General features: G+C 42.2%; 2 long non-coding RNA genes across 2 annotated transcripts in view; both read right to left on the bottom strand.

The window, feature by feature from the left end:
* Positions 1-1,806, bottom strand: part of LOC110217290 (uncharacterized) — a 59,433-nt gene extending 57,627 nt beyond the window's left edge. Inside the window, exon 1 of the long non-coding RNA XR_002327014.2 lies at positions 1,260-1,806. This is a non-coding gene — a long non-coding RNA (uncharacterized LOC110217290). The remainder of the gene's footprint in view (positions 1-1,259) is intronic.
* A 3,234-nt stretch (positions 1,807-5,040) lies between these two features.
* LOC144457926 (uncharacterized) lies at positions 5,041-6,128 on the bottom strand. Its single transcript, XR_013487530.1, has 3 exons — positions 5,937-6,128; positions 5,704-5,788; positions 5,041-5,502 (listed from the first exon to the last, which is right to left on the bottom strand). It is a non-coding gene; the product is annotated as an uncharacterized LOC144457926 (long non-coding RNA).
* Between the last annotated feature and the right edge of the window lie 8,706 nt (positions 6,129-14,834).

The raw sequence follows: 14,834 nt of genomic DNA, 5'->3' as shown, positions 1-14,834 counted from the left end.
ATCCGGAAGTGCACCTGTAACCCAGATCCGCAGGCCTCCACTAGACGAGTGGGGACATCACAAGGTGGAGGCGGGGGGGGGGAACCCATAAGAGCATGTTAGTGAATCTGTGCAGATTCACTAAATCCTCACGCCCAAAGAAAATTCCTATCAGTGTCTTCCCTTCTCAGCCACCAAGCAGCAGCATTACCTCTAAATTATAATCTTGTTTGACCAGTTTGTGGTATTGCACAAGTACAACCAGCGAAAGTGCCACGCACACCTAGGTGTGATTTATATGCAGACAAGAGGTGGGGATAATAGTGCTGGGAGGGAGTAATTCAGATTAGACTGGATCTGAAATTGAATGAACCCAATAAAACCTTTTAAATTTAGCCTAGAGTCGTTTGCTAATCGCGTCAGCTCCAGACTCCGGCTATTTGGCTTAATCAGTCCCTGGGATTCCGGGTCAGTGCATCCTTCTTTTGTCCTAGGAACAGTCCCAAGGTCCCCTAACCCCTACCTCCCCTGCCCAAGGCGAATCACGTGGCCAGTAGCCGCCTGGATTCTTCAGTCTTTCCTGATTTTCTGTGCGGGTCTGGAGGGCGCTGAGGTGCGACTGGGAAATTAGTAAAGACTTACCCTGGTTTTGGTTTTGGTTTTGGTTTTCAGACTTCCTTACTAATTCCTTATACTGCGAAGTGGGGAAAGTCATCGTGAGGCAGGTAGCCCATTCCCTAAATAAACCTTCCTCCTAATTTTAGAGAGACAAAGAGAGAGAGAGAGAGAGAGAGAGAGAGAGAGAGAGAGAGAGAGAGAGAGAGTAGGCAACAGCAACCACATTATACTCAAGGCCCTGGAACGATCTCTGAAAGAGTTCTCCAGTCATTGATTTCTCTTCCTCCAATCCATTTTTCTCTGGAACTGCATGCCTCTCGTCTTCTCCTTCCCTATCGCCTATCCTCTCCTCCTCTCTTCTTGCCTTTTTTTCTTTCCTTTCCCTTCTCTTTTCTTCCTCTTCTCATCTCTTCTCCCTCCGTCTCCTCAACTCTGTCTCTCTTTTCCTCCAGGTCTTAATGTCTATCTCTCTGTGTCTCTTCATTTACATTTACATTTTGGGGATTTAGTTGGTTGGGGGGAGGGATGTTGAGTCCTCCTGTAAGGGAGTTGGTCGGGGGGAGAACGACTGTGAGGCCACACATTTAAAACACTTACACATTTCTATAAACACCATAGCTCTGGGAGTGCATCCACCTGCTCAAGCGCTAATGCGCACTCACCCATTCTCAAGGCCTCTTTGCCTTTCCCCAGCAACCTCAGCACCTGAAAAGGCGTCTCTTTCCTTCCGAGAGATCCAAAGCTTTGACTCCTGGTTTAGCGGGATCTGCACCTAATCTCTTGACTGCCGGAACCGTCTGCCCCATTTAAACCTGTGGGAGATTCTTCCCGGCCTGCGCTCCTGGGGTGCTGGGGAAATCCTCCATAGGGATCCAGTTTTAAGTGGCCTTTTTTTTCACCATAGTTTTGTTGCTGTTGTTTTAAAGTTTGGCTTTAGAAAAAAAAATGCAACGTTTAGTTCGGCGAGTCTACAGGAGAAGAAAAGTGGACAATTTATTCAGAGAATTTGGAACAGATTGGACCAAGCAAGCAGCCACACCATCCGGATTGTATGTTTCGGCTTTTTTTTTTTTAAGTTTCATTTTTGGCTGACGGTGGATGAGAATCATGTTTGCTCTGCTTGAGTTCTATAATTGCTCCACCCTCCACCCACTTTAGCAGTATAGACTTGACCCTTTCCCCTTTCAGGCTTGGACAAATTTTGAGCTCATTTTCTTTTTTGTTCCTGGGGGAACCTCTTATACATCAACCCACTTTACTGTGCTCTTGCTCCACCCACCCACCCCCGCCCTCTCCAACACACACACATATACACACATCCATCCCTCGCCCCCCTAGCTCCGTGAGAGAATCAAACACGGATCCGGCAGCGGGGATGATTCTGACAAGTTAAATTGCAAAGCAGGCAGAGGATGGGGGTGGGGGGGAGGGGAAGAAAGGGATCCTGTCTCTTTAACTGGCGCTCCAGACAAAGCCGTCTTCCCTCGGAGCCGAGCGGAGCCGAGCGCAGCCCGGCGCAGACCTGTCAGCGCGTCTCCAGCACTTGGGAGAGAGTTTGCAAAGTCATAATTATATCTCTTAACCTGTCTTGCTCTCTGCAGAAGAAAGTCCCATTATATTGAAATGAGATTATTAGCCATCAAATACTTTCTTTCTCCCAAGTTTTTTTTCCCTCTTAAAAAAAATTCAAATACCTTAACGACCTAGCACTTGCGTTTTCATCCCTTTCCTTCAGCGCCCCAGGCCCAAAGCAGCCTGCGTTTGGGGAGGGGAGGGGAGGGGGCATGCCAAAGAGGTTGGCACAGGTTAAATTCCCATTCTTGTGGGCCAAGGCTACTAGGCCAGGAGAGGTGAGGGAGCAGGAGGGGAAGGGAAGAAAAAGGGAGTGGGGCGTGGCACCCGAGTACTTTCTAAGAGGAAGTGGTGATCACACACACACACACACAACACACACACACACACACACACACACACACACACACACAAAAACTTCCTGACCCATGAAGACTGCTTCTCCAGAAATTTAAATGTTAATTTCTGCAAGGTTGGAAAGCAAGAATACGTAGAATAGGGAAAAAGGAGATGGGGATAAAAACCCAGAAGAAGAGGACATCTTGGGGACCAAGGGTAGGGACTGGGGCTGGGCGTTAGGGTCTGGACACTGGCGAGTGGAACTGTGAAAGCGGAGGTTGGCTCAATGCGCCAGAGGTTGGCTCCCTCATCTAATCCAAGTTCTCTGGCGGATGGAATTTCAGTTTGTAATAAATGGGGTTTTGCTCCAAGTTCAAGGTCTGTCTGGCTTTATACTCAAGATTGTGAGCCCCTCGAGGGCAAGGTACAGAACTCTTCCAGGTTCTGCTCCACCCGCACCCCCACTCTCATTCTCCACTTAACTCCCCTCCCCTACAATCCTCCCCGCCCCCCCATCCCCACTTCCAACTCTTTCAAGAGAAAAAGAATTTGGGCTTCGTGGTTCTCCAGCCAGCTTCCAGAAAAGTCCCAAACCTTCTTTAGGGTAGCGGGAGTTTGCCCCTGTGTTTTCATTCCTAAAGGATTAAAAGGAATTTGTTTTAAACACATATATATGGTTTAAGATATATATGTGTGTGTATATATATATACACACATATATATTTATATATGTATGCATATATATGTATGTATATATATGTATATATACATATATATTTATATATGTGTGTATATATACATATATATATATGTATATATATGGTCTAGTTTGAGATTTTGCCCACTTTCTCCTTCTTGGCCCTTACATATGTTTGGCTTCTCCTAAAGCCAGAGAAGTTTAGAGTTCAAACCTTGGAGGTCATCTGTTCCAACTCCCTCTTTTACAGAGAAGGAAACTGTGGCTCAGGAAAAGTGACTTTCCCAAGGTCACACTTTGAGATAAGGTGGAGCCAGGACTAGTATTCCATCCATGTGTCCTCCCAGGCCCACGCTCTTTTTATGGACACTATATCTTAGTGACTACCCTGAGGCCAAAAAAGCATTTTTGTTACAATGATCTGGGTCCCTCTCCCCTCCAGTTTAGAGGCAAACATTTTTTTTTCTTGTCCTAAATCATCCAAATAAGAATCATTTTCTTCCAAGGCAGTAGAGACACGTTACTAAATTTAGAATGAGTCCATCACAAATAGGGCAATTTATTAGGAAGCATTTGAAATGTGAGAGGCAGCAGTGGAGTAATTGGCCTCAGAATCAGGTAGGAGCTGTATTCCAATACTACTTCTGTGGCATAAGGGCTGTGACCCTAGAAAAGTCACTTCTCAGTCCACTCAAGCAACCTCAAAGACTGCAGCCCATCCGAACTAGTGGAGGGTCTTCCCTCTAGAGCGAGCTCCCTATACCTATGAAATAACAGTAGGACCCCAAAATGCGCAACATAAAATTGTAATACAAATCTGGATGCAGCCAGATGGCTCAGTGGATAGAGTGCCAGGCCTGGAGTCAGGAAGACCTGAGTTCAAATCTGGCCTCAGACACTTACTAGCTATATGACCCCACTGGGCAAGTCACTTAACCCTGTTTGCCTCAGTTGCCTCATCTGTAAAAGGAGCTGGAGAAGGAAATGGCAAACCACTCCAGTATCTTTGCTAAGAAAACCCCAAACGGGTCCATGAAGAGTCAAACACAACTGACCAACAATACAGAGCTATCCAGACACAAGCTCCAGGATAGAACAGACAGGCCTGAGGATAACAAAAAAGGATCTGATGGCTAAAGTGAGCAGTCATGTATCGCTAATTTTCATCAATTTCAAATATATAGCAAGAGTCTGGGGCTGTAGGAATAGAAATTCAATAGGAAAAGGGAAAGAAGGTAGAGCTGGACTTAGATCATCTAGTCTTAACCTTTCTATATTGCAGGCAGCTTGGTAGAAAACTATGGATCCCTTCACAGAATTTTTTTAAAAAATTCATAATGAAGCGAACACTAAATTTCAGGTAGATGTCCGTGAAAATGAAGATGTAATTTTTAAAATTTAGTTAATTATTTTTAAAAGTTAAATTCAAAGATATAATTTAAAATTCACAGACCTCCCGCTGAAATCTATCAACAAATCCCTTATGAATCTATGGACCCCAGATTAAGAACCTCTGATCTGGTCCAAAACTTCCATTTTTGAGATAAAACACGAATCTCAGAAATGTTAAGTGATTTGTCCAATGTTAGCCATCTAGAAAATATCAGGACTGGGGTTTTAATCCCCCAGATCTTCTGATTACAAATCCATTGTTCTTTCTCCTCTAACAAGACTTTAAATTTAAAGAGGCGGTATTTACCTCTAGACTGTCTCCTCCCTCATAGGTGCTATGGACCCCTTTCCATGAGGGATAAATTTTCAAGCCATAAGAGAGACACAAGCCATTCTTAAATCAAATATATTTTTTATTCTTAAAATAAATATTGGGCGGGGGGGGTTATCACTCTTTCTGGGAGAATGGGGCACCTCCCCCAAGGTGGGATTACTGGCTTTTGGGGGGCCTGTTCTTGGAAGGAGCCAAGATAAAACCTTGGGGCCAAATACCTAATGGGGCCAGCTGACGGGGATGCAGAGGGTGACTGTTGGTCTGGAGGCCGGTCCGGGAGGTTAGGTGGAAAGATGATCGAGAAGCCAGTTGCGTTCTAGACCAGGCCTCTGATGATGTTGACTTTCCCTTGGATAGGAGGTAGGGGAGATTTTGGGTGGCCTGCCGGGGGAAAGGTGGGAGCCGAGGGTGAAGTACTACCTTTGCTCTTAAGCTGCATCCACAGAGACAAGGGCCAACCACTGGGGGGAGGAAAGAGCAGAGTTTGTTCTCCCCCCACCATAGGCTCTGTCCCAGGAAGTTATTCCCCAATACTGCCTTCTGCCTCCGGCCCCTAAAGGTTTGCGTCTTTCTGTGAATGGAGGGAGAAAAGGAAATTAGATAAGGAGAAGAGAGATAGATGGAGAAAGAGGCAGTTTAAAAAAAAAAAAAGACCGAGATAACAGAAAGGCACTGCACGACTATAAGATATTCCTGTGGATAGAGAATTCAAGCAGAGAGGGGAAATTGGCGCTTTGGGGCTTTAGTTGAAGAATTCATTGGCCATATATACCCTGTATTTTTCCGACTCTGGGAGGCTTCCTCAGCAGGGCTGGAGTTGGGGTCAGGGCCCTCACTAGAATCTTCATTCATTTTCTCTGAGAAAGAGAGGAAGAGGAAGGGAGAGATAAAAAAAAAGGGCTGGAATTAGGTAATGAAGGGTAACAGAGAGGCAAAAGAGAAGACCTAGGAGAGAGGAAGGAGGGAAGGGAATTGGGGGTACAAGATTTAGAAACACACACAAACCTCAAATATGAATCCAGATGACTCCTACATAGCTAGGAGAGTGGGAGGGATAAAAGGGAGAATAGTGATGAAAGGAGGGAGGAAGGGAGAGAAGTCATGGGAAGGGGAGTTAAGAGAGAGAGATCTTCCTCCACCTCCTCACATCCTTCACCAAGAGAACCATCATACTCCATCTCATCCACAGCAACCATTGTGATGTCACTGCATCGGCCCAGCCATGAGGTGGAGAATGGAGGTGTCGAGGAAGAGAGCCTTGAGGCAGTTTGAATGTGCCTGCAAGTATGGGGAGATCTATGCTTTCCATAATAGTCATAGATTTCTCTGGATCTTCTGCCCCAAAGCTTGGCTGTACAGATACCTTCCTGCCTGTTTGGGGGGAGATTGTTACTCGTAAGCCCCACCCTTCAAGGGAGTACCTTTAGATTTCCCCATTTCTAATGATGCTTTTTCCTGAGAGGGGGGAAAAGGCAGGTAGAAACAGGACCTAGGAGTCTTCTAAAGCCTTAGAAGGCTTTTCCTTCTAGCAGAAATAAAAAGTTATTATTTTTTGCTTCATATACAGGTTTATAAAGTGTTATCTTTCCTCACAACCCATTGAGTAGGTGGCATATTTATTTTTCATTTGCCTCGATTTTACAGGAGCAATGAGGTGGCACAGTGGATAGAGTGTTTGTCTTCCTGAGTTAAAATCTGACCCCAGACATTTACTAGCTGTGTGACCTTGGGCAAGTCACTTAATCCTGTTGGCCTCAGTATCCTCGATGGTAAAAAATGAACAAGAGAAGGAAATGGCAAACCACTCCAGTAACTTTGCAAGAAAACCCCAAATGAGGTCATGAAGAGTCAGAGACACCTAAATAACAACAACAACAAATTTCACAGGATGAGGAAATATCCGAGGTTCAGAACGCAATGTGCCTTGCTCAGTGTAATACAAATAGAACTGGAAATTGAATCCAAGTTATCTGACATGAAAGCCAATGCTACTTCTTTACAAAATACAGAATAGAAAAGGTCAATACAGCTTCTTTTTTAAAAAATATTTTTTCCCCAATTACGTGTAAAAACAATTTTTAACATTCATTTTTAAAAATTTTGAGTTCCCAATTTTCTCCCTCCCTTCCCTCCTCTTTTATAGGGATTATTTATTAAGAAGGCAAGCAATTTGATATTGGTTATACCTGTGCAGTCATACAAAACATATTTCCAAATTAGTTGTGTTGTAAAAGAAACAAACCAAACACAAACCAAACACACACACACACACACACACACAAACACACACACACACATACACGCGCACGTGCGTGAAAAATAAAGTTTTAAAAGTGTGTTTCTATGTACATTCAGACTCCATCAGTTCTTTCTTTGGAGGTGGATAGCATTTCTTATCATTAAGTCCTTCAGGATTGTCTTGGATCATTGTATTGATCAAAATAGTTAAATCACTCACAGGTGATTATCTAACAAGGTTGCTGTTACTGTCAACATTCTTCTCCCGGTTCTGCTCACTTCACTTTTCATCAGCTCATGTAAGTCTTTCCAAGTTTTTCTGAGAGTATCCTGCTCATCATTTCTAATAGCACAGTAGTATTCCATTACTATCATATACAACAATTTGTTCAGCCCCAATGGAAGGGCCATCCCCTCAATTTCCAATTGTACAAAAAAAGCTGCTAAAATTTTTTCATATATATAGGTCCTTTTCCTCTTTCTTGCTTTCTTCTTTCTTTCTTTCTTTCTTTCTTTCTTTCTTTCTTTCTTTCTTCCTCCTCCTCCTCCTTCTTCTTCTTCTCATTCTTCTTCTTCTTCTTCTTCTTCTTTTCTTTTTTATCTCTTTGGGATACAGATCTAATAGTGGTATTGCTGGATCAAAGGGTATGCACAGTTTTATATGCCTTTGGGCACAGTTCCAAATTTCTCTCCAGAAAGGCTGGATCAGTTCACAACTCCATCAACAGCATATTAGTGTCTCAATTTTTCCCCATCCCCTCCCAAATTTGTCTTTTTCCTTTTCTGTCTTATTAGCCAATCTGATAGGTGTGAGGTGGTACCTCTGAGTTGTTTTAATTTGTACTTCTCTAGTCAGTAATGATTTAGAGCATTTTTTCATACGACTCTATAGAGAGTTTCTGTTTCTTCATCTGAAAATTGCCTGTTACATCCTTTGACCATTTATCAATTGAGGAGGGGGAATGACTTGTATTCTTATTAATCAGACTTAGTTCTCTATATATGTGAGAAATGAGTCCTTTATCAAAGAAATTTGTAAAAATTTTTCCACAGTTACAATTACTGTCTTGTTATCTCCATTCTTTTTCCTCTGTTTATACTTCTCTCTCTCTCTCTCTCTCTCTCTCTCTCTCTCTCTCTCTCTCTCTCTCTCTCTCTCTCTCTCTTCTCTCTCTTTCTCTCCTTTCACCCTGGCCTTCCTCAAAAGTGTTTTGCTTCTGACGACCACCTCTCCCAATCTGATCTTCCTTCTATCAGCACCTTCCCTTCTCTTATCCCCTTCCCCTCTTACTTCTCCATGTAGGGTAAGATAGATTTCTATACCCTACAGAGTGTGTATATTATTCCCTCTTTGAGCCATTTCCAAGGAAAGTAAGGTTCAAACATTATCCACCACTCCCCATCTTCGCTTCCATTGTAAAAGCTCTTTCATCCTTCTTTTATATGAAGTAATTTACCTCATTCTACCTCTCCCTTCCCCCTTCTCCCAGTGCATCCCTCTTTCTCACTCCTTAATTTTATTTTTTTTTAAATATCATCCCATCATAGTCAACTCACTTCTGTGCCCTCCGTCTATCTATACTGCTTCTAACTGTTCTAATAATAGAGCAATAATAATAAGAAATAAGAAAAAGAAGAAGAAGAAAGTTTTTAGGAGTTACAAGTATCATCTTCCCATGTAGGAATGTAAACTGTTCAACCTTATGGAATTCCTTATGATTTCTCTTTCCTGTTTGTCTTTTTATGCTTCTCTTGAGCCTTGTATTTAATAATCAAATTTTCTATTCAGCTTTGGTCTTATCATCAGGCATGCTTGAAAGTCCTCTATTTCATTAAATATCCATTTTCCCCTGATAGAATATACTCAGTTTTACTAGGTAATGATTCCTGATTATACTCCTAGCTCCTTTACCTTCTGGTATTTCACATTCGAAGCCCTAGGATCCTTTAATGTAGAAGCTGTTAAATCTTATGTTATCCTGATTGTTGCTCCAAGATATTTGAATTGTTTCTTTCTGGCTGCTTGCGATGTTTTCTCCTTTACTTGGGAGTACTGGAATTTGGCTATAATATTCCTGGGAGTTTCATTTTGGGATCTCTTTCAGGAGGTGATAGGTGAATTCTTTCAATTTCTATTTTACCTCTGGTTCTAAGATATCAGGGTAGTTTTCCTTGATAATTTCTTGGGGGAAAAATGATGTCTAGGCTCTTTTTTTCATCATGACTTTCATATAATCCAATAATTTTTAAATTGTCTCTCTTTCATCTATTTTCCAAATCAGTTGTTTTTCCAGTAAGCTATTTTACATTTTTGTTTTATTGTTTCTTGGTGCCTCATGGAGTCATTAGCTTCTTCTTGCTCAATTCTAATTTTTAAGTAATTATTTTCTTCAGTGGGCTTTGTACAGCCTTTTCTATTTGGTCAATTCTACTTTCTAAGGAGTTCCCTTCAGTGAACTTTGTTATCTTTTTCCATTTGGTCAGTTCTGCTTTCTAAGGCATGCTTTTCTTCAGTGGATTTTTGTGCCTCTTTTACTATTTGACCTACTCTGTTTTTTTTAAGGTGTTATTTTCTTCAGTTGTGTGTATGTCTCTTTTACCAAGCTGTTTACTCTTTTTTCATGATTTTCTTGCATCACTCTTATTTGCTTTCCCAATTTTTCCTCTATGTCTCTTATTTGATTTTTAAAATCCTTTTTGAGTTCTTCCAAGAATTCTTTTTGGGCCTAAGACTAATTCACATTTTTTTCTTTGAGGCTTTGGATATAGCTGTTCTGATTTTATTGCCTTCTTCTGAGTTTGTGTTTTGATCTTCCGTGTCATCACAGAAACTTTCTATGATCAGATTCTTTTTTTGTGGTTGTCTGCTCATTTTTCCAGCCTATTTCTTTACTTTTAACTTTATTTTAAAGTTAGGCTCTGCTCCTGAGGTGGAGGGGGAACTATCCCAAGCTTTGGGGGGTTTATGCTGCTTTTTTCAGAGCTAGTTTTGGGGTTCTGTAAGTTTTCAGTTCTTCTAAGGTGGTATGATCTAAGGAAAGATGTGGTCACTGCTCACTGGCCTATGTTCTGGTCTGTTAGCACCCACAAGCACTCTTCTTCTCCTCCTTGGAACTGTGACAGTGGCTCCCTTACTCCTGCAGCCACATGCTTTAGTGTGCTAGGACTCCTCCTCCTCTTTGCCCTGGGATTGCCACCAGGAATCATGCATGGGCAATGCAACAGAATCCTGCACCCAGTACCAGCAAAGGGACCCCTGTAATCTCCTTCTGACCAGTTTTCTGACCTCCTTGCCATCTGTGGCCTGAGAGCTTTGAAAGACACAATTGCTGATTCAGTCACTCCCAAGGCCTGCTGCTGGCTTACTGAAGTGTGGTCTGCCCTGGACTGCAATTCATTTTCACTCCAGTGAGATATCCTTTCCTGCCGACCTTCTAAGTTGACTTGGGCTGGAAAATTGTTTCACACCGTCCTTTTGTTGGTTCTGCCACTTCAGAATTTGTTTTGAGGCATTACTTTAAAGTTGTTTGGAGGTGAATTTGGGAAAACTGAGGTGAGTCTCTGCCTTTACTCCACCATCTTGGCTCTGCCCCATCAACACTGCTTCATTAGCAGAGAGAAGGAAGACCAGTCTAGATGAAGAAGAAACAATAAGCAAAAGCATGGAGTTCGGAAAACACAAGAAATTTCTGAAGGACAGCTAGTGACCAGTTTGTCTGGACCAGAAAATGGACTTTTGGGGAAGATACATCAGAACATTATCATATCATGATAGGCTGACAAAGGAAGCATTTAGGGGAGGGGCCTCACTCTTGGCTTATTTACTTTGGGTCATCTAAAATATGCAAGAAGCATCAAAAGAATTGATCACTGGCCCCAGTGCCCAAGGGAGATTATGAAATTAAGTGTTGTTCTGCCTGAAGGTAGGCACGCTGAACTAGACAGTCCTTCAAATTCTATGGTACAATGAGCCTGTGTTCTTGGTATTTTAAAGTCAAGGTATTTAGCAGGCAAGGGCCCAAGCCCTAAGAAGTAGCAGGATGGAGGGTAGAAAAGAGGAAGCTTGGAGTCAGAGGCTACTCCAATACTTTAGTGATGAGGAGCAAGAAAATTATTCATTTCCTTGAACCTCAGTTTCTTCCGTATAAAAGGACTTGGAGGACTATTCTTATATGATCATTGTGAAGGAACAGGTGTTGGTGTGCTAGAATCAAACCCTACTGGGACTCCTCTCCTTTTCCTCTTCCCTTACCCTTCAAAACTCTGAAAAAGTAAAAGGATTTCTACATCATCTTTCATTTGTAACAAACATAACAATAACATAGTCAACCCACTTTCAAAGATTTCATTGTACTAGCAGAAGAACCAGAGAGATGAGGAAGGGTTCTCCCTGGTTCCTAAATTTACCAAAAGGGTTTTGTTAGGGACAAGAAAATGAGATTCTTCTGTCTTCAGTTCTCTGCCATTTCCCTCCTAGAATGTGTCCATGTTCCCCTCCTTACTCTACTTGATGAGCCTTCAGTAGTCAGGGGTCTCCTTCCCACCATGCAACCCACACAAACCCCTCTGCTCATTGTTAGTAGGTCCAGCCTCCAAGGTTGGGCTGGAGGAAGGAAATTAATTCTCCTTCCCAAGTTCTGCCTTCAGGAGGTCTCTAGACCCAGACCATAAATGTGAAAAATAAAATCCTTCTCCCTGATCCAGTCAGTCTGATAAACATTTATTAAGCCCTAATATGTGCAAGGGAGTGTGTCAGGCTGGTGTTGCTTGTCCTTCATTCTCAAAGAGGACTGTGACATCAGGAAGATGATGCCATGACTTGCAGTGAATTGGATTTAAGTGAGGGAAGGCTGTGCAAGGTCACCAGCCTCACTTTTTTCTCCAGAGTCATCTGGGTCCAGTGGCAAGATATACATCAGAAAACAACTGGAGATGACCCCCAGTGTGTCAGGTACTGTGGCTGTAATGATACGTCAACTCGTGCATATCTTCTCAAACTTGAGGGACCCCTGTAAAAATCTCTTAGATTCAAGGGACCTAAAACCATAGTTCATGAGCCCCAACAGGTGTTTCCACATTTATAAGAGAGCATTCTGACATCAAAGAAAAGGCATTTAATGCCTTGGCATAGTTAAAAAGTAGCAATCAAACAACCCGTACTCATAAACCTGGGGCTCTCTGTCCCGCAAATACACGTACTCCCAATTGGAAGAGAGGACAGGCATAGGGATCCTATATAAGGACACAAGCATAGAGGACACATGTGGAAGAACAACTCTTACTTCCAAGGATGCAGGGCCACTGTTGTTTGCTGGTGATGCAATCTTGCTGCCCTGCCCTCTGCTGAGCTGCCCCATTCTAGGCATTATAGACCTTGGCTGATCCTGCCTGCTGGGTTGTTTCCTCATCTGCAAAATCAGAAGGAAGTGGCAAACCACTCCAGTATCTTTGCCAGGAAAACCCCAAAGGAGCCATGAAGAGTCAAACACAACTGAACCAAGTCTATCTCTTAAACTCACCTTCTCCTGCTAGCGTAATTCTATTACGTATATACATAGTGAGTATAATACTCTGGCTCTCTCCTAGGCTGGTTACATATGCCCCTCAGTATTCAAGGAGGGTAACTGTGGGGGCTGTGGGTATCACTCTTCTCTACTGCTATGAGTCAGTGTGAGCTCCCACCAGGGGTATTCCCCCTTTGTGAGCAGCTCACTTGACTTCATCATACAGTGGTCTCAGCTAGGCTCTTTGCTCTTTCTTTTTTCTATTTATTTGCATGGGGCACTTAGGTGATCTCAGTGAGGCTGAAGGAATTCACATACTCCTTTTTGGTTTGTTGGAAAAAAGTACCCCAAATTAGTTTGAGAAGAAACTCAACTCTACAAACAAGAATTTATTGGAGTTAAAGGAGATTTTCTTACTCTAGCCAGAAAGAATAGCAGGTAGCAATAGTGATGAAAAAGGATGGCCATTAAGTTTTTTAATAGGCAGAAGGAATATTAGAAGAAAGTATAGACAAGCAGAACAGTTTTTAAAATAGCATGTAGAACTTATTATTTTTTAAAAGCAAGTGGTATAAAATAGAGATTCACAGTTTCAAATTTTCGTTGTTTAATCCTTTCAGTCTTGTCTGACACTTTGCGACCCCATTTGGAGTTTTCTTGACAAAGATACTGGAGTAATTTGCCATTTCCTTCTCCAGCTTATTTTACAGATGAAGCAAACAGTTTCACATACAACCTTTTTGTATTCTGCTATGTATATGAAAATGCTTGTTTTGGATGTTTAAATTTCAAATAGAAAAAAAAAACCCTTTTAAATAATTTCCTTTAAAAAAAAAGGGGGTGAATAAATAATGAAAAAATTATTAAACACTGTGTACCAGGAATAAAATAAAAAAGGAAAGAGAATATATACATATATATGCACATACATATATACATATATATCCATACACAATATAGTTTACATAATATGTATGTATATAGTCTTTTTCAGTAGAACATAAGCTTCTTGAAAGCAGGGATTGTTTCATTTCGGGTCTTTCTATCCCCACCATCTAGAGAAATGCCTGGCCCTCTATAAAATATGATAGTTGATTGAATGATTGGCCTGGGGCCTCAAAGGTAACTGCCTCCAGGATGAAGATAGGATTACATGTCAGGTTGATGTGAAACTCAAAGAGGAGAGGTTGCTGAAGCAGAAAGCCTAGAAGTTGGGGCCACTAGGTGGTGCAGTGGATAGAGAACCGGCCCTGGAGTCAGGGGGACCTGAATTCAAATCCAGCCTCAGACACTTGACACTTACTAGCAGTGTGACCTGGGCAAGTCACTTAACTCCATTGCCTAGCCAAAAAAAAAAAAGAAAAGAAAAAAAAAGCCTAAAAGTGGCAATAAGGATCAAAGAATCTACCTAATTGTCCTTCTGGTCCAGGGCATAGGAGGCCACAAGAACAATCACATCCAGGACCAGAGAGGATTGCCAAGCATGAGGTGTCTTCTGCAGGGAATCAGATTTCCCGTACAAGTACAAGCAAATGGAAGGATTGCAAAAGCAAAAGGTCTAAGATGAAAGGAAATTTGTTAATTCTCTAATAGGGCTTCCACAATGGAAGGAAGTATAGAGCCAGATAGGGACTTGGTATAAGGATAGAGTTAAGGCAGGATAGAGGATGGCAGAGTAGAGAGTGTAACAAGGGAAGGGAGTTTTTGCCTAGGTATCTAGCCATTCTTTATCACCTTTGAGAGGAAGATATGGGAGTTTATTTGATACAGGATGGGGATGAAATATCATTTAAGTGGAACTTCCACTCTCTAGGGTTGTATGGTAGTAGGAGACATCATCTATTCTCTCTCCAATACTGGGTAAGAAGGGAGATCGGTCCTCGTGTCAGAAGCCCTACTCATAAATCTGATCCTGAGGATATGGTGTCTGAGTCTGAGGTGTCTTAAGCAGGGTCCTGGAGGTAAAAGCCTAGTTTCTGGGGCTCTGGTTCTAGAGGTGGGAGGCTTAGAACCGAAGGATCTAATCCTAAGGGCAAAAGGCCTGGTATCTAGGACTCTGGCCCTGGAAGTAAGGGACCTGAGATCTTGGTCTCTAGTCCAATAATGAGAAACTCCGTGTCCCAGGCTCAAGTCTTGGAGATTAGAGGTCTGGCATCTCAGG

Source organism: Phascolarctos cinereus, unplaced genomic scaffold (genome assembly GCF_003287225.1).
Source record: "Phascolarctos cinereus isolate Bilbo 61053 unplaced genomic scaffold, phaCin_HiC Scaffold_5;HRSCAF=322, whole genome shotgun sequence".
NCBI lineage: Eukaryota > Metazoa > Chordata > Mammalia > Diprotodontia > Phascolarctidae > Phascolarctos > Phascolarctos cinereus.
Note: the sequence above shows the minus strand (reverse complement) of the source record. Positions and strands in the feature narration are given on the sequence as shown.